Source organism: Phascolarctos cinereus, unplaced genomic scaffold, assembly GCF_003287225.1.
Source record: "Phascolarctos cinereus isolate Bilbo 61053 unplaced genomic scaffold, phaCin_HiC Scaffold_2;HRSCAF=192, whole genome shotgun sequence".
Taxonomy (NCBI): domain Eukaryota; kingdom Metazoa; phylum Chordata; class Mammalia; order Diprotodontia; family Phascolarctidae; genus Phascolarctos; species Phascolarctos cinereus.
In genome coordinates, this window is record NW_027555625.1 from 42592102 (window position 1) to 42617062 (window position 24961).

General features: G+C 39.0%; 1 protein-coding gene across 1 annotated transcript in view; it reads left to right on the top strand.

The window, feature by feature from the left end:
* The window catches only part of HYDIN (HYDIN axonemal central pair apparatus protein), a 464226-nt gene that overhangs the window by 5724 nt on the left and 433541 nt on the right, over nucleotides 1-24961 (top strand).

Genomic DNA, 24961 nt, shown 5'->3' on the forward strand with positions numbered 1-24961 from the left:
CCTGCTCAGCTGCTTCTCTGAAAGGCCTTGCCTGATTACTACAATTACTGGGACTCAGAATCACAGAATTTTAGAGTTGAAAGTCAAATCGGGAACCATCCAATCCAACTTATACCTTCAAAACAACCTCCACTACAACATTTCTGCTTCTATGTTGACAGTGACAGAGTTTTTAAAAAAGAGACAAGGAGTCCTGAGAATCATAGTTTTAGGATGACTCACAAACATTAACTTTTCTGGAACTCTAAACGTGAGCTCTTATTCAGTGACTGCCATTTTGTGAACATACCACTGGAAGAACTGAAACACAAATCTTGACATTCTCATTATAAATGAAACCAGAAAACAGAAGGAAGTTCTGAATAGAAGTTCAGAATGGAAAGGTGACTCACAGGTTGTCCTTAAGAGGTGAATCAAAAAAAGGAAAAAACAAACTTTGGGGGGTGATGTGGGAAAATAGGCACAGCCATGCACTGTTGGTGGAGCTACAAACTAGTATAACCATTTTGGAAAGCTATACCACCTGAATTATTAAACTGTGCATACCCTTAACCCAGCCATACTTCTGCTTGGTCTGTACCCCCAAAGAGATCAAAGAAAGAGCAAAAGGACCCATATGTACAAAAATATTTACGGCAGCTCTTTTTGTAGTAGCAAAGAATCAGAAACTGAGGGGATGCCTATCGATTAGGAAATGGCTGAACAAATGGTATATGAATGTGATAGAATACTATTGTGCTATAAGAAATGATGAAGAGAATGGTTTCAGAAAAACCTATGAAGACTTGTATCAACTGATGCAAAGTGAAGTGAGTAGAACTAGGAAAACCATTTACATATTAACAACAATATTGTAAAGATACCAACTTTGAAGACTTAGCAACTCTGATCAACACAATGACCAACCACAATTCCAAAGGACTCATGATGAAACATGCTTCCCACCTCTAGGTAGAGAACTGAGAGACTCAAATCGAAGACTGAAGCATATGTTCTTCTCTTTCTTTCATTTGTTTTACTTATTTATTTTTTGGACATGGCTAATATGGGAATTTGTTTTGCATGATGGTACAATTTTTTATTAATTATTTTAAACTTAAATACACAACAAGAAAAGAAAAAGAAACATTATAAACTTAAATATTAAAATTTAAATAAAATAAGAAAAGAAAAAAAGCATTGCTACATGCATAGCAGAATATAAGAGAGGATTCAAAATGTACAATAAATTTCCATTTCAAGAAAGCCTATATGATAAATACTACGTGTTGTATTCAGAGCTATCCATCTTTTCTTTGCTTCCTCGTGAGTTTTCTTTTGCTCTCTGCTGTGCACTTTTTACTTTTGTAGCCAGAAAGCTACAATTAAATGCAGATGTAGATATGTATGCATGTATGCATGTACACATACACATGTGTGTATATGTGTATACCTATATATACATACATACCCATGCATATATACATACACAAGCATACATATATACACACAAAAATATATACATGCATATACACATACATACATACACTTACATACACGTATGTATACTTAGATATCTATTATCATACTCATATATAGACATATACATTCATATACATCTGTGTAAGGCTGTGCTATACTTATTTGTCCTCTCTTTCTCTGAGGGTGGATAAATTCTTCCTTCATAAGTGAGTCTTTTCATATTTTTCTGAGTCTAGCAACTCATCATTTCCTACACTACAGTGATATTCCAACCTTATATTGTCTAGTTATTTTAAATAGTCTAAAACAATATTGATTATTATGGCTGACATGTAGTGTAGTTTCCCTATTTTTCTGTTTTGATTAGATCTATTTTAGCTTTAACTTTGTCTGAGATCATGATTACTATCCCTGCTTTTTTTCCTAATAAATTCTACTCCTGATCATTATTTTATGTTTGTGTGTATCTCTTATTCCCTATCTCTCCTGACTCCTCTACTTTACTTCTTCCTCCTACCTTGCCCTCCTATTACTTAACCTAGCCCCCCTCCGAGGATCCCTCACTTATCCTCCTATTCTTGTTAATCTAAATATCTTTATATTATCCCCTTCCCTTATCCTATTCCCTCACCCTCCCCTCTAAAAATCCCTCCCTTATCCTCTCCTCCCTCCCTGTCCCCTTAACCTTTTATTTCTCTCCGAATTTAGAAGATTTTTATACCCTTCTAGATAAGTATGTATTATTCCTTCTTAAACCTATTCCCCATGAAAGTAGGGTTCCCAAAACTACCAGCCCTCCTCCCCCATCTAATCCCTCAGTCTCAGTTCTTCCTCTCCAACCTCATTTGTATAAAATAATTAATTTTTTTACTTGTTCTTAAATGGTTTTACTTTCTAAAATCATATACTCAGGTCTACTGCAATCTTTCTTATGAGCTACCCAATTACTAATAACAATCTTTAGACGTATGTTTTACATTTCTTCATATAAAAGGTAAACAGCTGTCCTTTTTGAGTCCCTTGTAATTAGTCTTTGATATGTACTTATATTTCTCTTGGATCTTATATGTCAAATTTTCTATTAAGTTCAGGTACTCTTTTTTCAACATACTCCTGAAAGTCTGACAATTCATTAAATGTCCATTTTTTAATTCAGATTTATGCTTAACTTTGCTGGGTATGATATTTTTGGCCACAACCCCAGTTCTTTTGCTCTTTGATATATAGTGTTGCAAGACCTGTAGTTTTTTAGTGTCACTACTACAAGGTCTTATGTGATTCTAATTGTGGCACTACCACATTAAAATTTTTTTTTCTTGTTGCTCATAATATTTTATCCTTGAGCTGGGGGCTTCAAAATTTGACTATGATATTCCTGTAAGTTTTCCTCATAGAATCTCTTTCAGGTGGTGATTGATGGATTTTTTCTTTTTTCCCCACTTAGTAGTATTTCATTTTTTCCAATTATATGTAAAGATAATTTTCAACATTCACTTTCATAAGATTTTGAATTCCAAATTTTTTCTCCTCTCTCCCCAAGACCGCAAACAATCTGATGTAGGATATATATGTACAATCGTATTAAACATTTCCACATTAGTCATGTTGTGAAAGAAGAATTAGAATAAAAGAGAATAACCATGAGAAAGAAACAGCAAAAACAAAAAAAAAATAGTATGCTTAAATCTGTATTCAGACTCCATACTTCTTTTTCTGGATGATGGATAACATTTTCCATCATGAGTCTTTTGAAATTGTCTTAGAACATTGTATTGCCAAGAGCTAAGTCTATCAAAGTTGATCATCATACAATGTTGTGGTTACTGTGTACAGTGTTCTCCTGGTTCTGCTCACTTCACTCACCATCAGTTCATGTAAGTCTTTCCAGGTTTGTCTGAAATCCACCTGGTTATCATTTCTTATAGCACAATAGTATTCCATTACATTCATATACCATAACTTGTTCAGCCCAATTGATGGGCATCCCCTTAATTTCCAGTTCTTTGCCACCACAAAAAAAGTTGCTATAAATATTTTTGTATATGTGGGTCCTTTCCCCTTTTTAATTATCTTTTTGGGATATAGACCTAGTAGTGGTATTGCTGGATCAAAGGGTATGCACAGTTTTATAGCCCTTTGGGCATAGTGCCAAATTGCCCACTAGAATGGTTGGATCAGTTCACAACTATGGGGAATTTTTTTCTATTTCTATTTTCCCCTCTTGTTCTAACACTTCAGGATAATTTTCTTTAATTATTTCTTGTATTATTGTATTGAGATTCTTTTTTTTTAAATCATGGCTTTCGAGTAGCCTGATTATTCTTATATTTTCTTGACCTGTTCTCCAGACCAGTTGTTTTATTTTTTATGAGATGTTTCACATTCTCTTCTGTTTTTTCATTCTTTATATTTTGTTTTATTATTTCTTGGTCTCTTATAACTTCACTGACTTCCCCTTGCCCAATTCTAATTTTCAAGGAGTCATTTTCTTCCTTAAGATTCTGGATCTCCTCTTCTGAGTGGTTGATTTTCTTTTCATAATCTTCTTCCTTTTTTGGACTGTTTTTATTTAAAAAAATTTTTTTCCTCAATCTATTAATTTGATTTTTAAAGTTTTTAAAGTTCTCCTATGAATTCTTTTTGGGCAGGTGACAATTTGACATTACTCTTTGGTGTAGGAGAGGCTTTTTTTTTTGCTTCAGTATCCTTTGGAGATGAACCCTGGTCTTCTCTATTTCTATAGTAACTTCTTATGGTTGGATTCTTTCTCCTTTGCCTGCTCATTTTTTAAAATTTGTAGCAGCTTATTTTTTGTAATCACCTCTAGTACTGATGTATGGGGAATTGTACCTCTGGCTTCAGATCCTCCTTCAGTTCTCCCCTCTATCTTGGAACTGAAACCGAGAACTGTACCCTCTTGTAAGTGCCCACAGCCAGCTGTGTCCCTGGACCACTGACTCGGTACTCACTGGGTGTGTGGTGGTTCCTTCTTGCCCAGGGCTGTACCTGGGCAGCACAGCTGGGTCTGGCATTCCTTATCATGAGAGGTTCCCTCAATCTTCCCTGTCTCAGACTCCCTACTCCCCACACTGTCTAGGAGGTGAAAGTTCCTATGTCTGGGACTGAGGCTACCTTCCAATGCAGCTAGCTCCAGGATTCACTGCTTGCTGTTTTAGAGGAGCTAGCCTGGAGGTATTTACTCTTCATAGGGACCAAACCTCAGTCTTGAGATGTTTTTTATCTTCTCCGGTTGTCCTAGAAGGACCGCTGTTCTGCCCCAACTCTTGCTTATTTTTACAGCTGTATGTTCCCCTTGAAGCACAATTTTATCTTGTTTGTGGGGGAAATCTGGAGAGCTTGGAATTTTCTGACCTACTATGCCATCTTCCCAGAATCTTCCTGACTCTGGGTTTTATTTTTCTTGCCTTCTTAATGATTGGGGAGGGGGAAAATAAAATTGAGTTTCAAATAAGGTAAACATGGTTCAGGAATAAGGAAGAGATAGGCCAAAGGCTTATAGACCATAAAGGACTTCTCATCATGAATGATACTCTTTAGCGGTAGAATCAGGAGACTCTGAACATGGGGAGCTCTCATGGTAAACATTAAATAACATTTAAAGAAATAAATGTGATTACATTTTGATAGGTAGTAAGTGATTTATTACTGAAGTCATTCCTTTCTGTGTGTAGTCAGGCCACCAACTTGTTAGAATAAAAATAAAAATTAATACAAAATTGGGAGAAAGAATGAAAATGAGAAGAGAGCTGCTTATAATTAAAATGACTCCAACTTACTTATATAAGCTATTAATACAAAAAGATGGCAAATGGATAGAGGACAGGACATAGACACCAGTTACAGCGATTGCTTTCGGAAGTTTAACTGATATAAATCAATGATCAAAATTAGGAAAGCAAAAGAACATAAAAACTGCTTTAGTCAGCAAACATTTGACTAAATAGCCAAGCAGAGAGAGATATAGCAGCCAAGGGAAACATCACTTCTCAATATAAACACATTTACAGAACCTTACAGAGAGGGATGCTGGCAGAGTATTTAACAATATCTCTTCAGAAAACAGAAGAATTGAAGGGGAAAAAACAGTTTAAACTTTGTGAGGACTCGACTAAGCAGATAACTGGAGGACTTTTAAGGATGAAACTTTAGGGAGGTCAATAAATAAAAGACGGAAAAGAATTGTCTTTGATGAGGGTATCAGGAAGTAATAGTCAAGTAGTATTAAGTACCTACTATGTGCCAGGCACTGTGCTGAACTCTAAGGGTACAAAGAAAGGCAAAAAGACAATCCCTGTTCTCAAGGAGCTCGCAGTCTAGTGGGGAAGATGACATGTGAACAGTTATGTACAAACAAGACATAGGACTGATTGGAGATAATCAACAGAGGGAGAGCACTGGCATTAAGAGGAATTGGGAAAGGCTTCATGTGAAAGGTAGGATTTTATTTGGAACTTGAAGGGGGAGAAGCCTGGAAAGGTAGGAAGGGACCAGATTATGAAGAGCTTTGAATGCCAAACAGAGGATTTTAATCTGAACCTGGAAGTGAAAGGGAGCCATTGGAGTTTATTGGGTAGGGAAGGCATGATATGGTCATACATGAGCTTTAGGAAGCTGAATGAAGGATGGACTAGTATGTAGAGAGATTTGTGACAGGGAGACCTGCCAGCAGGCTATTGCAATAGTCTAGGCAAAAGATGATGAAGGCCTGGACCAGAGTATTTGCAGTGTCAGAGGAGAGAAGGGGGAATTGTTGTAAAGGTATTTGAGATGTCCAATAAGCATTTGGAAATATGAGTTTAGAAGTTAGGAGGGAGGTTAGGGGTGGATCAGTAGATCTGAGAATCATCAGCATAGAGATAATCCATGGAAGCTAATGAGATCACCAAGAGAAATAATATCAATGTAGAAAAGAAGAAGGCTCAGGACAGAGCTCTGGGGGACATTCAAGCTTAGGGGCATGACCTGCCCAAAGATCCGGCAAAGGAAACTGAGGAGTGGTCAGATAGACAGGAGAACCTAGAGAGATTAGTGTCACACACACAAAAGAGGAGTAGCACAAGGAGAAGAGAGTGGAAGAAAGTGGGAGGTCAAGGAGATTGAGGACTGAGCAAAGGGTGTGAAATTAAGTGGCCAATATAAGGCTATTATGAGGAGGGATTGTAGCAGGTTATTTGACAATATCTACTCAGAAAACAGAAGGAGAGGAGGGGGAAAACAGCTTAAACTTTAGAAGGGACTCAAAACAGTGAACTGGAGGGCTTTTAAGTATGAGACAAGATTTTTGGTAACTTTAGAGAGAGATGCTTTGGTTAGATGATGAGGTGGGAAGCCAAACTGTAGGAAGTGAGTTAGAGAAAAGGAAGTGGAAGGCAGGTAGCCTTCTCAAGGAGTTTTGCCACAAAAGGGAAAAGACATATGGGATAATGTCCAGTGGGATTGGATCGATCAAGTGTGAGTTTTTGTGGATGGTGGAGACATGGGCCAAAGAGAAGCAGCCAGTAGATAGGGATTGAAGATGGATAGTGGTGATGACAGCAGGGACAATCTGCTAGAAAAGAGTGGGTGGAATGCGATCACTTGTGCAGGTTTGCGTTGGCAAAGAGAAGGGCCACCTCTTAACGTAAGACAAAAATGAAGAAGGATGTAGCAGTGTCTTAGATGAGATGAAGAAGGAAGGAGAGAGGGTTCTCAGCAAATGGCTTCGATTTTTTTTTGATGAAATATGAGGCAAAGTTTATAGCTAAGAGGATGAGGAGAGGGAAGCATAAAGGAATAAAAAAATTTGGAAATGCCATTGTGGTGAGCTGAGATAGTGGCTCAATTAGGGAGGAGTGAAAGGATTGGTTTGCTACTGTGAAGGCTCAGTTGAAATTATGTGACATAAATTTGTAGTGGGCCCAGTCAGCATGGTTTTGTGATTTTTTTCTATCTTTGTTTGGTAGCAGGTGAATATGAGGGTTGGTGAGAATACTCCAAGGCTGAGGCTTGGCAGGGCAAGATCAATGATAGGATGAGGGGGCAAGGGACTTGGGAGAAGAGGACAGTATAAACTTGAGCTGGTTCACCAAGGGATCAAGATGGGGAGGAAGGATTGTTCAGATGGTGCTGGGATGATGGTCTGGGGAAGAACCGAAAGGCGGAGGGATTAGACTTCTTGGTGAGGATGAAGAGCAGGGTTTGGGGTTGAAAGGTAGAGGAAATTTCAGAGTTCATGAACATGTAAGTGAAACATTTGTGGGTGATGGTAAGATCCAGGGTATATGACTTTTGCTGTATATAGCTGAGGTGGGTGGAGGAAGAGGTCATGAGAAATGAGTAAGCTGAAAAATTGGGAGGTTAGGGTGTTAGAGGGAATATCAATATGTATGTAGAAGTCCCCTACTATGAAAGCAGCTTGTTTGATGACCCTCATAATGTTTATATCAGGATGGGCATGATGGCTGTTCGCTGCAGATGCTCACTTCTGACCTAGAGAGACCCATCCCAGAGTCCAGGGTGAAGAGGGATTCCTTATAGATATTGAGATCTTACGGAGTATCTTATTTGCATGATATTGTATTGTGCTGATTACATCGTCAAGTAATGCATATGAAAACATCTGCAATATTTTTGTTTGAAAAATCTAGCCAAGTTTTTAGCTTCTATGAGGATTTCAAATGCCTCAGTTTTCTAAATTATACAATACCTTGAAATGATAGTGAGAAATAGTTTGTTAAGCAGTTTGCTGTGGTGTTTTTTTTTTTTTTGTCTTGGAATACCACAGAGCCTCCTAAGTGAGATCTATAATAACCTGAAGAGTTTGGCCTGACTATCCACACAAGAAAACCCAAAAGGAATAGTGCAATTAGCATCAATATGAAAGTCCAAGATGTGGAAGGGTACAGTTGATAGGGGCCTTGGTCCAAGTTCTGACCGACACATATTAACTGTGTGATTGTGGTTAATTTAATTAACCTCGTGGTGCCCCAGGCAATGCTTTAAAACTCTTAAGTTAGAGTGAGTTGCTAGAGGGAGTTTCCATGCTGGGAGTCTCAATAATGAAATCACAAATCTGAACCCATATATTTTGTAGAGAAGGTATATGGTAAGGGAGACCATTATCCTCAAATGAGAGATTTGATTTTGAGAATTTTTAATTTAATCACTTTAATTTTGAGAACTTTTTGGCCATCTCTCTACTTTTGGAATAATGATGATACCAGATTTTGTTTGGTCACTCTTGACATAAAGGGCCTTCATTCTACATTTTTAATTGTATTGGAAATTAAGTGAAAATAATTTCAGGGTCCATTCCTAGCAGAATTTAAACTTGAGAGAGACACTGGATAAAGTAAAGCATCTGAAAACACCTGCAATAATTTCATTTGAAAAATCTAGCCAATTTCCTAGCTTCTATGAGGATTTAAATTACCTTACTTTTCTGAGTTATAGAATAGACATGAGCCCTGAAACAGTAGGGAAGAGCAATTAGTTTATTGAATGTTCTGGTTTGTTTTTGGAAGGCCATCCATACATATACTTGCTTCAATGGTAGAAGGACCCGTGATTTCACCTGTTGGATATTTTTCCATGAATACAGATCACAAAGCTTTTGATGTCAGAGTTGATGGTTTTAGGAGCTGCTGTTCCCTCTCCCCTACCCCAATTAAACGCCTGATGGGCAACCCTCTGAGCCCTTTCTGAACTTAGCCTCTTAGCTAGCCTCCTGTTGTTAAAGACAGCCAAGGAAGCTAGGAGGTGGAGGTGAAGAGGTAGAGCATTCACAGGAAAGGAAATGTTGTATATAAGGAAGAGCAAATAGGCCAGTGTCAATGACTATAGGGTGTATGTGGGAGAATGGAGAGAGGAGTGGGAGCCATGTATAAGATGACTGGAAAGGTAGGAAGGAGCCAGGTTGGGAAGGGCCAGAAGACTTATCTTTGATCTCAGAGGTAATAGGGAGCCATTGGAGTCTAGTGAATAGGGAGGTGGGAAGGGGGTGATATGGTTAGACATGCACTTTGGCCGCTGTGTGGAGGATGGATTGGAATCAGTAGAGGATCCTGACTCTTAAGGTTAGGAGACCAATGAGAAGGTAAATAGTCTAAGCCAGAGGTGTTGAGGGCCTTGAGCTAGCCTGGGGGCTTTGTGCTTGGACAGAAGAGGTCACATAGGAGGGAGTTTTTCAAATTATACTTGTGGTCCAAGTTAGAGAACTGTGTTTGAATCAGTGATCTGTAGAGCATCAAATATATTGTGGCAGTTGCTTGTTTTTATAATAAATCATCCACCCAAGTTTTCCTCATTGATTTGGGAAAAATGAAAATGCTTAACTGAAATAAATTTTAAGGTTAACCTATTTTAATTCAAACCCCAAACTATTAATAACACATGTAGCTTTTAATAATAACAGTGTGGTAAACATATTTCAAAACCAAGAAGGCAGAAATTTGTGTTCATGAAAGCCAAAAATTACATCCTTGCAAATACTGAAAAATTTCCTGCATAATTAATGATGGGGGATGAATAGTAAATGTATCCTCTAGGATTTAGTTGGGAAATGGAAAGAGAAGGACTTTTTATATTTAATTTCTGTTGATATCTGATCCATATCACTGTCAGAAAGAATTGAAGTTTAAGAAAAAGGAATAACAGGGGGATGTAATCTAAGAACCCTAATTAATAACCTCAGCTCTCCCAGACTAAAATTCGGTAATAAATTATAGGCTGGCAGTAGCTAAATAGTAAAATATTACAAAGTAGTGAAAAGGCAATGTATTATTTCCCAATATGGCGAGGTTAGGTTAAAATAACTGACTCTTAGCGACAAGGAAAAATGAGAGGAGTATTTGAATCTTTGTATCTGTTGTTCATCGTTTTTTGTTTTACACCACTTTTGTCATTGCAATTACACAGATGGTTCCTAAAAAGATAATGTGTTCTTAGTAATTAAAACCCATTGGAAGCCACTTCCCCTCCCTAATGCCCAATTACACTGAATAGAATTTTGTAACACTGAGTCCTTCAGAGGAAAGGTGCTATGTAAACCCCAAAGCATTATTGTTATTATATTCCCTTTTCTATACCAATCATTATATACCCTACAACTTAACCTCTGCCGGGTTGTCAGCCAGCTAAAAACTATCCCAGAACAGGTCTCGTGGAGCACACGTTTCTGGTCCCTTTTGTTTCACCACATCTTGTTCCTGCCACAAAAGAGGTATGTGACTAGGCTGGCTCAAACCAGGCCATTCTGGACTTTTTGGATTTGGACTCAGTAAGACCTGGGTTCAAATCCTGATTCAGATCCTTGCATGACCCTGGACAAGTCACTTAGCACCTCTGTGTCTCAGTTTCCTTATATGAAAAATGATGGATTGGGCTTGATGTTCACATTTCAGTCCTAAATCCATGAACCTACACTAGGTATAGAGCATACAAAGAAAGGGGACATAAAAGGAAACAATCTCAACCCTCAAGGAACTACATTCTACTGAGATTACAAGATATACGCAGATAATTAAGAACTGAGTAATGTTTTCTTTCTTGTTTCTTTTTGCTAGACAATGGGGTTAAGTGACTTGCCCAGGGTCACATACTAGTAAGTGTCAGGTGTCTAGTCTGAGGTCAGATTTGAACTCAGATCCTCCTGACTCCAGGGCCGGTGCTCTATTCACTGCACCACCTACCTGCCCCAGGACTGAGTAATGTGAGCAGGGGAGAGACTTGCAAAACAGTTGCGGGGGCGGGGGGGGGGAGGCGTAGGGGATGTCAGACAAGGCTTTGCAGAGGAGGTAGTAACACTGAGAAGCGAAGGAGTACATTCTAAGGGAGGGATGGTCTGAGAAAATCCACAGAAGCCGGAGATGGACAGGGGTTCAGGGTACAGCTAGTAGTCTGGTTTGGCTCCAGTGTGGAGTGTCTGAAGGGGGTGGTGATAGGAAAGAAAGCCAGAAACTTAGGCCGGAGTTGGTCTGTGCCCCCAGGTCACTTGCTATTGGAGAGGTTATGGCTGAAACCTTAAAGATGTGTATCTTCTGCAGGAATACAAGTGATGGGCCCAAGCTTACTTCTCGTGTTTCTAGGTATAATTTTTCTTTTGCACCCACAAGCAAGTGGTGATTTGCCAGTGCAATTAACCATCTGCACCTTATTATGAGGGCGCAGCTGGCTAATTATGCTCAGAGGCATAGACCAGCAGGTTAAATTACTTAGCTATACAAAACCTTTATTTGTGGCTAGGGACACTGCCCTCTAAAAATTAGTCCCTAAATTTAACCGGTTCAGTCTTGAGTCACTAATCCTCAGCTTTTTTTCCCCTTTGGACCTAAAGTGAACATAAATATATGAAGTTGTTATTCTCACAACAAGGATGACTCATCAAGGAATTAAAGGTGAATAGATAATTTAGAGTACTGGGTCAAACCTGCTTGTTACTGGTTAAGGACAGAGGAGAACCAAACTGATTTCAAATTATTTTTGCCCTATTTTGGAAAGGTGGTGTATGCTCTTTGGTATACATCTAGTCCTGGACATTTTTTATTTCCTAATTCTATTTTTATTAAATTTGAAAGTGACAGATTTAATAACAACAGGTCCACATGGAGAGGTATACCTTTTGCTATCCAGTGTATTTGAATGGACCACTATGAACATCATTTGTGACTTAATACTGGAGATATTTTTCTAAGTAATACATATAGAGTTCTCCATTCATGACCTACCAAGATGACTCATCATGGCATGAAGGTGCCAGTGGTTCTCTGAGCTTGTGCCTGAGGACCTGCAGTCCTGCTCTGACAGTTCCTGGAAAGCTTTGAGTGTGGACCCTAGGGGTGGGTGATTTCTCAAGGACCAGTTTCGTTGCATTTGGACTCTCTCTTCCCTGCATAAATCAGTCCACCAACAAGCACCTCTTAAGGCCCGCTGTGTGTCAGGCACTCACTATACCAAGCACTGAGAACACGAAGGAAGGCAAAAACAGCCCCTGTCCTCAGGATGGTCACATTTTCTGCCCTCCTTATTCTTGAAGACTGTCTACCAAGTTGTGGAGATGTTGTGATCTCTATTGGCATTAACGCTGATGAAATCATAGATCCTCAGGAAATCAGAAGGAAGGAAAGGAATAGAGCAAGTATTTATTAAGGACCTACTATGTGCCAGGCATGATGCTAAGCATTTTACAAATATCTCATTTGTATCCTTACACAACCCTGGGAAGTAGATGCTATTGTTATCCCCATTTTACAGTGGAGAAAACTAAGGTGAGAAGGGAAGTGACTTGTCCAGGGTCACACAGCAAGTACCTGCCCAAGGCTGGATTTGAACTCAGGTCTTCCTGACTCCAGGTGCAGAGCTCTATCCACCAGACATCTAGCAGCAACTAAACTGTAGAGCAGTGGGGTCAAACATACATAAGGATCCCTGCTGGCTGCATATTGACTTAGAAAACCACACATTAACATTATTTACATTCTATTGTAGTTTTACTTATTTTGTTAAATATTTCCCAATTGCATTTTAGTGTGGTTCAGGTTGTATTCCAGGTTGTACTTGCATCAGACACCTCTGTTGTGTATGTATTACTTTGGAAAAAGAATTTTTTGATGGTAAAATCTTTGTAAAATTCAAAATAAATCAACCATGTGATAATAATCTTTTAAAATTAGGCATCACTTGTTTGAGTAAAGTATTACGGACCCCTACATCTGTTTTCCCTGATATCTTTCCTGCGCTTGAAATTTCCTTCAGTTTATTAACTTCCCTGAATCTGTGGGGATTAAAAAATAATGTAGATAAAAGGAGAATCTGGCTAATACTTATATTAATAACAATAACTAACATTTATATGGTGCTTTGAGGTTTGCAAAGCAATTTCCATATGTCATATCTTTTGATTCTCACAATAACCCTGGAGTGAGGGATTGTCTGTTATATGCAGCTATTATGCGATTGTGAGAAGAACTTTGGACTTTGACACAAGATACAGAGATCCCAGGGTCAGCTCTGTCACCAACAGCTGCATAACCTTGAACAAATGACTTCTGGGTAGTCATAGTCTGCACAAGGGTGGGATTGTACTGCCGCTCTCCAAGGTACCTTCCAGCTGTGACATTGTATGGTTTCTTTAAGAACTCCTGTTTGTCTGGGAGTCAATTGTGTTGTTGATGATATTGGAGGGGTGGGAACACAGATAATTTACTGAGTTGTATTAGACATTGATCTGGCTGGGCAATGTATTATTTATTAAATCATTTTTTTCCTGTTTTGAATAGTTTCTATTAAAGCAACTCCCCAGGAATTTCCCTGGCTGTACTTGCCACACCGATAATGGAAACAAGAAAAATTGCTGTGTTATGTGCCAGGCCATTCAAGTGTATTGCATTGCAACCCTTCCCTCTCTCCCTCTCCTGCACCCCAAATGTTTTTGGATCAGACTTGTGATGGTGTTGGTACAGAGAACTTCCAGTGAGGAAACTTCTTGACCAATTCAAGTCAGCACCTGCTCATCACGTAGCGATGTCTCTAGAGAGATCAGTGATGAGTGACTTAGTCAAGGCCATACAGCCAGAATATGTTAGAAGTGTGAGCTCTCTGCTCTAATAGCTGTTTGTCATCTTCCATGGGTTTTGACTGCTGTTTTAGGTTATAAAAGTCATCTGATATGAAGTAAAATCATTATGTTTGACATTTTAAATAAAAGGGCATTGTTGCATTAAATCATAGCCACTAGTGAGGAAGCAAAGCTCTGAAAACAGGGTTGAAAACATACCTGACAGTCTTTAGCTTCTGTGAATTACAGCGCCCTGGAGACTGGGTATAGATTGAGACTGATGGTCCCTTATCCTAAGGCTGCTGATTAAAAGTATGCAAAGGGCCCATGCAATTAAATTCAATAAGCATTTGTTAAGTTTCTATTTTGTGCCAAGATTAATGCTAAATTCTAGGAGACACAAGAATGAAAAATACATGGACCCTGCCCTCAATGGCATACAATCTAAAGGGGGGATGCAATTCAGACACAAATTGATACAGCGTGGAACAGGTCAAGGGCCATGTGGTGAGGGAGGGAACCATTGTGAAGATCCCAAAGAGTTCTGCAATTGAATCACATGACCTTGGGCAAAGAGGGTTTAGGTGCCCAACTAGCTTTATTATTGGGATGCTAAGCATTTCCCCTTTACCGACAGGGTCAACAAACTGGAACCTTTTTAGAATAAGTATTCTCAAATAGTTCTTAACTTAGCTTCATTAGGAGAGCCAGGTAAATTCAGAAATTGTTCTAGAAAGGACATCCTCCAATAATCCCATCTTTACCCTGAACATATTTATAGATTCATAGGCTGAAAATTTTAAAATGAATGTAATGTGTGTTAGTGGCTCTCACATGATGTGAAGAAGCCCTGGTATACTTAAGGGCATAGCTCACACTTCTGGCTTATTGCCCACACTCAGACAAAGGTCACAAAATCTAAAGAAGCAAAGATTTATTTGTGTCAACTAAAACCAATAGAGCACAGATGGGAATATCAGAAATAATAATACTCACCTGTGAATTACTCTTCCCCAAGAGACCTGTATAGCTTTAGTCACAAAGCAGGTCTACACATGGTGAATGAATGTAAAAAACACTTATTAAGCTATTACTGTATACCAGACTTCGTGATAAGCATAGACTCTGCCCTCAAGGAGCTCACTTTCTAAGAGGGGAAAACAACATGTAGGAAAGCACAGTGTGTGTTGGGTAAGCCATTGATGGAAGGGGGAGGGGGAGCAGCATGGTTTGGACCTGGTTAGGAATTAGCATGGTGAGTCCTTTCTGTGAAAAATAGGGTGAAAGCCCCCTTTTCAAAGCAAGGCACAAAAGTCTGAATTGGAGAGAGGAGGCAGCAAGGTGGACTGGGATGTTCATGGGGAGACAGGAGGATTTTAAAAGGAAAGAGGAAAAAATCAGTTCAACAAACCAATTCACTCCTCTCTGAGATAGTATATGTAACTTTCCATAGCTTTAGTCCCTTTTCCCCAGCTAGTCTACTGGTGGTGAAGACACAGCCATTATTCAACTCTCTAATGGGCAGACTAGACCTTACATTATAGCTATGCTACCCATGAGTCATGTCTATATAATTAGACAACCCACAAGCTCATATGCTGCTTTAACATTTTTAAAAAAAATTTCTTCAAATATTTTCCAATTACATGTAAAAGTTTTTTAAACATTTTTGAAAATGTTGAATTCCAAATTCTCTCCCTCCTTCCTGTCCCTCCCTTCCCCTTTGAGAAGTTAGGCAATGTGATATTGATTATATATATGAAGTCATGCAAAACATATTTCTGTATTAGCCATGTTGTAAAAGAAAACACACATACATAAAAAAAAAACTCAAAAAAAAAAAGAAAGTAAAAATCTGCACTCAGAGTCCATCATGTCTCTGCCTAAAGAGGGAATAGCATTTTTCATCACAAGTCCTTTGGGATTGTCTTGCTTTGATGTTTTGATCGAAGTAGCTAAGTTTTCCACAGTTGATCATCATTACAATATGGCTGTTACTGTAGTTGAACACCATTTCAATGTTGCTGTTACTGTGTACAATGTTCTCTTGGTTGTGCTCACTTCACTTCGAATTAGTTAATGTCTTCTCAGGTTTTTCTGAAACCATCCCACTTGTCATTTCTTATGGCACAGCAGTATTCCATCACAATCATAAGCCACATCTTATTCAGCCATTCCCCATTTGATGAGCATCTCCTCAATTTCCATTTCTTTGCCGCCACACCAAAAAAAAAACCCTGCTATAGATATTTTTGTACAAATAGTTCTTTCTCCCTTTTCTTGGATCTCTGGGGTGTAGAATTAATAGTGGTATTGCTGGGTCAAAGGGTATGCACAGTTTTATGTCCCTTTGGGTGTAGTTCCAGACTGGTTAGACTAGCTCACAACTCCACCAACAATGCATTAGTGGCCCAATTTTTCCAAATGCCCTCCATATTCAGTGCATATCTTACACATTTTTCTTCATGTATTTTCATCCTTAAATGCCTTTGCTTAGTTGACTTTCTCTCTTGCCAAGTTGTCTTTATACTGGTTTCCCCTTCACTGCCTTTCTCCATTTTACGAGATGATACAGCTCATAATATTTTATTATTCTGCTACCTGAGATTTCATAATAGTTTATGTTCTAATCTGTTGTTGCCCTTGGTGGCCATATATTTTTACCTGGGCAGTATTTCTAGCATTTGCTAATTAAGGTGCTTTGGAGGCTTTTTTTTGGTCCTCTTTTTCATGGCAATTGACTTACATCAGTTAAACATGTATAAAATTATAATATCAATGTTGATGTCATTTTCATTGTCCATTGCCCATTTTTCATGATCAGCAACTTGCTTACAAAGTTCAGGATTGAGTTGTTTCAGTTGCATGCATCATTTTTCATTATTATTCATCACCTTTTTTTTTTTACTGGTTTCCACAGTTGATAGTTTTTCAATAAACATTAAACACCTACTATGTGCCAGGTACTGTGCTAAGTGCTACGGATACAAAAAGAGCCAAAGGCAGTCCCTGTCCTCAAAGAACTCACAAACAACAAGTAAGCAAATATGTACAAACAAACTATATGCAAGATAAATAGGAAATAATTAAAGGAGGGAAGCAGTAGAACTAAGAGAGGTTGGGAAAGGTTTCCTGTAGATGGAATTAGCGTAATCCCCTCAAATGATACTTTCCATCTACTCTGTATTTATTTTGTATACACTGATTTCTATATGCTGTTTTTTCAGTTGAAATATAAGTTGAGAGCAGGGGCTATTTTTGCTTTTTCTTTGTAACCTCAGCATTTTTCATAGCACATTTTTCAATAAGTGCTTAATACATGCTAGTGATTGATTATTAGTTTTTCTTTTAGCATTTTAAAAAATCTTTGCTGTAACAAATTGTCAATTGGCAGCTTGACTATACACAGATAGATGATTCGGGATGATTCTGCTGACTCAGTAATGGGTTGTTTCTGGTTCATTAAAATATAATCAATTTCATTTTTTTATGAAGTAATTTGGTGCTCACCGTGTTTATTCTTCGCAGTGGCCCCTTCATCAGCCCCAGATCCCTACCAGGTGGCAGGTGGCCCTGCCCTCTGTGCTCTGAAATCTTCTGTGGTCCTGCAGAGGCCATCCCTAGATGAAATTCACCTCTCTCACCTTCTGACCTGACTCAGGCCATATTTGCTTTGGCTTTGGACCTCCCAACCACTCCCTGCAGCAAGGCTGGCCCTCAAGTGATGCCCTGGAATAGTCTATTGACCGGCTCCTCCTTCCCTGCCACCTGCAACAGACCTCTCTCTGGCCATCAGTATTGTTCCTGGACTTATTTTCAGTGGTTGCAATCCTCCCACCCCATCATACTCTCTCATCCTAGTAATTCTGAATGTCTGGCTATGCTTGTACAAACTCGAGCTGCCTGCTTCTTCACTCTCATCTCTTTCAACCACACTCCTCAAATAACCCCCTCCTGATCTACCTGCCCTTTTCATTGTGTTCTCTGAAATGCCTGCTCCATAATTAATAGCCTTGTTTTCATCTTAAACCTTTTCTTACTCCTCCAGTCTCCTGGCATTGATTGAGATCTGGCTCCCTCCTCACAACATGGCATCCCTAGATACGCTTTTACTCATACTCCTTGGTTCATTCGTTGGTCATGGTAAGGGAGTTGGAATATTCCTTGGTCCCCACTGCCACTTTAGACTCTGTAGTATCCTATAACTACCTTTCCTTTTTTGTGGTTCCTGCTTTTCAAGTTAATTAGTAATGACCCCCAAGACATGATCTTTGTTTCACCATGAGTTCAGTGCCTGGCTCACAATTTTCTTTCTACCCCAACTCCTGTCCTCATATTAAGGGACTTCAACATACATATTAATATTCTCTCAAATACTCTAACTTTCCATTTCCTCAGTCTTCTCAGTACCCATGACCTGCTTCTTCACTTTACTTCAGCTACACACAGAGATACCTTTGATCTTGCCAGCACTCACAAGTGTTCCATTTCCATCTTCACAAATTCTGAAATTCCTTTATCTGATTATAACCTTTTACCATTCCACCTCTACCTCTGCCTTAAAATGCCAGACCCTGTTCTTCATCCTCATCATGACTTCTCATCCTTCTAGCCCTCACTTCTTCCCTATGCCTCTGTTATTTATGTCAGGATCATAAGTAGCTGCCTCAGCAACCATCATTCTTTGTTTCTTTTTCTTCTGACCGTAAATGGACAACCTCTCACCTCATGGCATGATGCACTGTTATTTCTTGAAACACAAGAAGTTTGCTTTTTCCGGAGTTGATCCATTTTCCTCTTGTATAGAAAATTCTTCATATCTATTACTTAGCTCTCAGTGTTCAGCAGGCTGGACTATGAACCCTTTTGACTATTTTTTTCTGGTCTTTCTTTGCTTTCCCAGGGCTTAGCACAGTGCCTAGCACATAGTAGGTACTTAATAAGTGATTATTAATGGATTCTCTCCCCAGACCCATATACGTGTTCAGTCCTGTCTGATTCTTCGTGACCCTGTGGACTTGAGTATGCTAATACCATCTATAGATTTTCTTGGAGAACATACTAGAGTGGTTTGCCATTTCCTTCTGCAGTGGATTAAGGCAAACAGTCTAAATGACTTGCCCAGGATCACACGGCTAGGAAGTGTCTGAGGACGGATTTGAACTCAGGTCTTCCTGACTCCAGACCCAATCCTCTATGCATTATGGTGCCACCTAGCTGCCTCTATATAGTGTTAGCACCACATAGCATATAGCACCCAGCTGCCTGTATACATGGCATTTTCCTGTTCTCTGCTCTCCTGACTCAGGTGAGAATTACCTTCTGCAGCTTCACATTCCTCCCCACCCCCAACCCCACTCCTCTCTTCTTTGTTTCCTTCTTCAATTACTTCTTCCATTCCTTCAGGGAACACTTTGTTATACCTGATAACCTAAAACTCATTAAATACTTTTTTAGTAGTAAATATGAAGTTTCAAAAGTGTTTTATTTTTACCTTTTTGTGTTAAACTACGCAGCAGAAATCCATTCCTTCAGTCCTTCTGCTTTCTTCTGACCAACTTGTACTTTGAGCATACATTCCCACTAAAATCCTACCTTGTATAGGAAGCCTTCCCCAAACAGACTTAATTCCAGAGCTTTCCCTCTTTTAATTATACCCTATTCATACCCTAGATAGCTTGTTTCATGCTTAGTACAGCAATTGGCACACAGTAGGTACTTGTGTATTTTTTGATTGATTGGTATAAATGCTACTTGGAGCTGGTAGAGGCCCCAACTCTGAACACTTAGGTCAACACAAAGTGCTCTTCACCTTCATACTTGGTAAGATCCACAGTCCTTTATCATCTTTTTAGTAGTTCTCTTGGCTAATCACTGTGATGGCTAACCTAGCTACCAGATCTGTTCCCTACTCTGAGAGCTTAGCTACACAAAATTTAATTGATTTAGTATAGTTTCTTACCTTTTTTGTGTTCCTTGAAGGAATGGATTGTCTTTTTATATGCTCAGTGCTTAGCATGGTGCCTGGCACATAGTAGGTGCTTAATAAATATTTATTGACTGATTAATAGGATGTTGAAATCTACTCAGCTGACTTTAATTAATATTTTGCACATTCCTATCACATCTTAGTACAGCTAGAAGCAAAGAGCAATCACTCTATAAGCAGATATTCTAATTATCTAATTAGGTATATAGACTTTGTTTCTCCTTTTTGTTCTCCAACTCTTATCTCCCTAGTTGGTTCAGTTCCTGACTTTACTGAGGGAGGAAACTTAATAATAGCAGACACAAAATGCAGACACACAGCTCTCACATAAAGAAGCCAGTGGACTTTGATCCAAGAGTAGCTGCCAGTTACTTAATTAGAGCTGCTCACCTTTTTTTCAACCTTGCTGCTGATCTCAAGTTATCTCCCCATGCTTTTTTTGATTGTTGGACTCTTTGTCCCTATCTTGAGGGCAAGTCGATTTATTTAGCAGAGAGAAGTAAAGAAGGCAGAAAAATCCAAGAAGAAATAAGTTATCTAATTAGATTAACCTGCTTTGAATTATCTGGCCACTGATTTATAAATTTTCCCTTGTAGTTTCTGGGAAACTAGGTTCTTCTCCTCCACTGTGGCATAGGGTAGTGAATGTGAGGCTTAGTTAATGCAGCAGACAGGAAAAAAAAACAGACACAAGCACACAAGACCCAAACACCCGAGAAAAAACTAAACAAAGAAGTACAGTGATCAAACTGGATTCCCCAACCTTGGTTCACCTTTCCACTGATAAAAATACCTTCAGTTGCTTTCCTGGTCAGTAGGCTTTGATGTCTTGTCAAACAAAGGACTTCTCCCTTTCTCTACAGTCACACAGACCTCAGGTCTCAGGAAAATGGTGGCTTGATGTGTTGCAAACTTCCCCTTTCCCCTCATCCCTTGGGGATCTATCTATCTATCTATCTATCTATCTATCTATCTATCTATCTATCTATCTATCTATCTATCTATCTATCTATCTATCTATCTATCTATCTATCTATCTCTCCCAGCTAAATGTATGGGTTTTTTTCCTCTAATCCTACCCAGCCTCCCATGAATCACTAGGATATGGGGAGGGAGAGAAGAAGCCAAGCATTTCCCATAGCATCCTGCTACATTAAAGGTTACCTTGTTGTAGCACTCAAACATGCCTATACCTGAACGACCTCCAATGGTTTGGATGTACATGACAGCGATGGAGACGTGGCTGATGACGGTCTGCTGCCTTGATCTTGGTTCTTAAGATTTGACCTTGGTTCTGGCCAGCTGATCTGTTTATCGGCGGAATCACCTGTACCACGATCCCTTCTCCAGGTTCACCTGAGTTCCTCTGACAATTGTAGAGAATATAGTCAAGACTTGCCAACAAATATGAGAAGCAGAAGCTTTCACTTCTTTCAAGAGGCATACTAGTAGTAAAAGAAAGGAATAAAAATGAAATATTTCTGATTGCAAATAAACTTTTTAAGCATCTGATATAGGGAGAGCACCGAGGGAGATTTGAAAATTAATTGTCATGGTCTCTGCCCTCTTTCCTTATTTGGGAAGCTGAGTGAGAGGGACAGGATGTGAAGTGTTTGGAGAGTCATGTCTTAATTTTGGGGTAACCTTGGTGTCATCCTAGATTGGGTCTGTTCCGGGGAAGGGTATTTCCTTGTAGTTAATCTCATCAGACCATCAGAATGCCTTGGTAGGACTGGAGGTTTAAGTCTTGGAAGCCTTGCTTTGAGATGGAATCACCGTAGAATACAGCCTGAGAGTCTTGTCTCTGTTTACACACTCCTTCCTGCAGGCTGCATTTCTTTGGCCTTTCCCAAACTCACAGCACATAGGTTTCGTCCATTTCCTCCACAGTTCGCATCTTTGATAGTTCATTAGAAGTACCATCTTCTGGACTACTCAATGTATATTTACAATACAACAAGTCAGTTGTTTGTGCAGCAAGATAAGAAGCTTAGTCTAAAGAGGGTTATGGTGATGATGAAAATAAAAATGTGGAGAAAAGATCATGCAAAACCCAAAACATTTTCTTAAAGACCACACAGCAAACATCAATAGAATCCATTGTACTGCAAGAAATCTGGGAAGGAATATAAAGTTTGGACAACCTAGGTCTTAATCTTCCAAAAAGGTTTGTGTTCTCTGAGAGACAATGGGCAATAAACTCTATAATCAGAAGGACAAAAACATGGAATGAATCTTAATGTCCATTTAGAGAACAAGTTTCCTGTTCCATCTTGGGTTTATCTGTCTATTTAAGGAAGTTGTCTGTTTCTGGGAAATGTTTTCCACTGGAAATTCTGAGTCAAACTGGGTCTGTTCTTAGATCATCTATCCACTGCACTGGACCTTTATGTGTGCTTGTGTGTGTGTGTGTGTGTTGTGTGTGTGTGTGTGTGTGTGTGTGTGACATACACACCTACCTTGCTTACAATTTTTCTCTCCTCCCCAACTTCAATATACATGTTGATTTTCCCTCAAATGACCTAATAACCACTCAATTCCTCAACCTACTCATCTCCCATGAGCTACTCCTCTACCCCACCCAAGCCACACACAAGATGGTCGTACCCTTGATCTTGCCATCAACCACAAATACACCACCTCCATGTTCAAGAATTCTGAAGTCCCCTTATCTGTCCATAATCTATTGGCTTTCTATTTCTCCCTCTGCCTTCTCTTATAAAACCCTATTCTTTGTCTACACTGTGATTTCCAATCAACTGATCCTTCAGTAATCTCCCAGGCCATCTCTTCTACTCTAGTCACTCTCCTCTTCTCCCCATCTTGACTCCTTGATGAACCAATTCAACTCTATACTGTCCTCCTCTCTTAAATCCTATTCCATTACCATATTGCTGGTTACACCCTCACAATTTGTCACCTTTGTGCTTACATGCATATTGCTGAATAAAGGTGGAGAAAATCACACACCTGTTCTGATTAGATCTACTACAAATTATGTTACACAACCTTAACTGGGCCATCCCTGCTGCTTGGCAATCCTACTATACTTTGCTTATCAACTCACCCTCCCACTCTCCCCAATGGCTCTTCCAAACCTCCTCATCCCTCCGTAAGCCTCTCTTTCCCCATGTTCTCTCAGTTGAGAGGCTTGCCTCATATTTTATAGGAAAATTCAGGTCATTTGCCATGAGCTCCCTCTTCTTCCCTCTTCCTCATCTTTTATCACTCAGGCACCTTCTGCTGTCATCTACTTCTTCACTTCTGTTTTACATGGTGAAGTGGCCTTATTCGTTACCAAGGCTAACCCTCTGTACCTGTTCAAGTGATCCCATTCTATCCCATTTCCTCCAACAGATTGCTCCCTCTGTCATCCCCACTCTTTCACTTATTTTTAATCTCTCCTTCTCTAATGTTTGTAGGCAGTAGGAAATCAACCAGTATATAGGTAAGGTACTTATTAAGTACCTGGCACACAGTAGGTGCTTAATAAATATTGATTGATTGACATACTTACATGCATATATACACATATATAAATGCACACATATAAATATATTTGTATGCACATGCATAATATAATATACATATGTGTATATATGTATTATATATACCTATGTAGACACATGCATATATACATAGATATATCTATATGTGTAAGTGTTGTCCAAGTGGAAAAGAGGCATTACCGATGGGAGAAATCAAAGAAGGCTCTATCAAGGACTTGGAATTTTTGTGGTACCTAAAGGTATTACCTAAATAAATAAATACCTAAATAAAAATAAAGGTATATTTAGGTATTACCTAAAGGATTAGTAGAATTTCAGCAAAGATAGGTGTGAGGGTATTCCATGTGAATGATATGATGAGTGCAAAGGTGTACCTAGGTACTAAGGGTGGAACAACATAATATGAGGCTGGAAAAAGCATTATTCAGTGATTTTTATGATTCACTCTAGGCAGGTGATTAATTGTAAGGTTTTCTGAAGAATCTGAAGGTATCAAGGAAGAAGCTTGAAGTGAAATTGAGATTCCTAAAAATTTAAGAGCCCTAGGATAGATGGCTAAACCCATTAAACGGTGTTAAGAGTGACCCTAATATAAAATCTACCCCAAATTTAAGTAAGGTTTTACATATATATATAATTACATTATAATATAAAATTAAATAATATTGCAATATATAATTCTATGTAAAATATAAGTAAGATTCCTATATAAGGAAGATAGGTTCCCTTGTAAGGAAAATCTATGAGATAAAATAAAAGTCTGTATGGTGCAGCAAATTGGATGAAAGAACAATTAAATGAGGTATGTGGGAAATGGGAAGAGGCAAGATTGCACAACATTTCCATCTGCTTAGCTCCGTGGCGCCGTGCCACAAAGAAGGCATTTTAAAATGGGCAATCGCACCCTGTCCTTTTTTTGCTGATTCAGTGAGAGGAATGTATAACCGTTCTGCCTGCTGTTTCAAAATATAAATTAAACCCTTATTGATTTGGTGGCAGGAAGCAAAGCAAAGACTCTTAGTTACCAAAGCGACAATGATCTTAGCATTTTGTTTTTTCCAATAATAGATATGATTATGTGATTGTTTTTAGAGTATTATAATATATCGTACATTATTAAATGATTCCTATCACCTCTAGAGTCAAATATAAATTCTCCTGTTCAGATTTTAAAGGCCTTGCCTTACTTCCTTTCCCAGGGTGCCACATGGCCAAACTGACCTTTACTGTGTTTTTCACCTGCTTCCATCTATTCCCTGGAGCCTCTGTCTTGGCTTCCTAGAAAGCTCTGCTCCCTCCGCTCTGCCTCAGAGAGCTCCTTTGTCCCTTTGGGATGGTTCTCAAAGGCCACCTTCTACTAGAGGCCCCTCCTGACCCCCCCCCCCCCATTGCTAGAGCACTCCTTAACCCACCTTGTGATGAAGGATTCTGTGCACTTACATGTGTCCT